The sequence below is a fragment of the Triticum dicoccoides genome, chromosome 6B (genome assembly GCF_002162155.2).
Source record: "Triticum dicoccoides isolate Atlit2015 ecotype Zavitan chromosome 6B, WEW_v2.0, whole genome shotgun sequence".
NCBI lineage: Eukaryota > Viridiplantae > Streptophyta > Magnoliopsida > Poales > Poaceae > Triticum > Triticum dicoccoides.
The window spans coordinates 137,228,733-137,230,257 of NC_041391.1; positions in this window are offsets into that span (position 1 = coordinate 137,228,733).

A 1,525-nucleotide genomic window follows, 5' to 3' on the forward strand; every position below is an offset into this window, starting at 1 on the left:
GGATCCCAATGTACCGCATAAGCACTTGCACCAAACCCATTTTCTTCTATAGAAAATAATAAAGGATGAATTATTCACAATTGACACAATCTTGAATTGGTAAACATTGCATAAGTACTTACCTGAAGGGGCATGATCTGGATCCCAGTGTACCCATAAGCACTTTCACCAAAACCCCTGTCTTCTATAGGAAATAACACATATGTGATATATGATTCAGACTTGCCATATACAGAACTTGATAAGGTAGCACAAGTACTTACTTGAAGGGGCACGATCTGGATCCCAATGCACCGCATAAGCACTTTCACCAAACCCATTTCCTTCTGCAGGAAACAACAAACTATGAGTTGATTCACAATTAACACATGCTTGAGTTGTACACATAGCATAAGAAGTTACTTGAAGGTGAATGATCTGGATCCCAGTGCACGGCATAAGCACCCTCACCAAAACCGTTTTGTTCTGCAGGAAATAACAAGCTACATGAGGCGATTCAGACTTCACCCAATCACAACTTGGTAAAGCTAGTACGAGTACTTACGAGAAGGAGCATGATCTGGATCCCAATGTACCGCATAAGAACTTGCATCAAAACCATTTTCTTCTGCAGAAAATAACCAACTACGAGTTCATTCACAACTAACACTTTTGCGACTAGGTCCAGATAGCATAGGTACTTACTTGAAGGTGAGTGATCTGGATCCCAATGTACCACATAAGCACTTGCACCAAAACCATTTTCTTCTACAGAAAAATAATAAACCATGTGTTGATTCACAGTTGACACCATCTTGAAATGGTAAAGATTGCATTAAATTAGTACTTACTTGAAGGTGCTTGATCTGGATCCCAATGTACTGCATAAGCACTTTCACCGAAACCCTTGTCTTCTATAGGAAATAACAAATATATGATATATGATTCAGACATGCCATATTCAAAACTTGAGAAGGTAGTACAAGTACTTACTTGATGGTGCATGATCTGGATCCCAATGTACTGCATACGCACTTTCACCAAAACCCTTGTCTTCTATAGGAAATAACAAATGTGTGATATATGATTCAGACCATATTCAAAACTTGATAAAGTAGTACCAATACTTACTTGAAGGGGCACGATCTGGATCCCAATGTACCGCATAAGCACTTTCAGCAAGCCCATTTCCTTCTGCGTGAAATAACAAACTATGAGCTGATTCATATAATTAACACATGCTCGACTTGTACAGATATAGGTACTTACTTGAAGGGGCATGATCTGGATCCCAATGTACCGCATAAGCACTCTCATCAAAACCGTTTTCTTCTACAGGAAATAAAAAGCTATGAGGTGATTCAGACTTCACACACTCTCAAGATGGTACAGCTAGCGTTAGTACTTACTTGAAGGGGCATGATCTGGATCCCAATGTACCGCATAAGCACTATCGCCAAACCCGTTTCCTTCTGCAGGAAATAAAAAGCTATATGAGGTGATTCAGACTTCACACAATCTCAACATGGTAGTGCTAGCGTTAGTA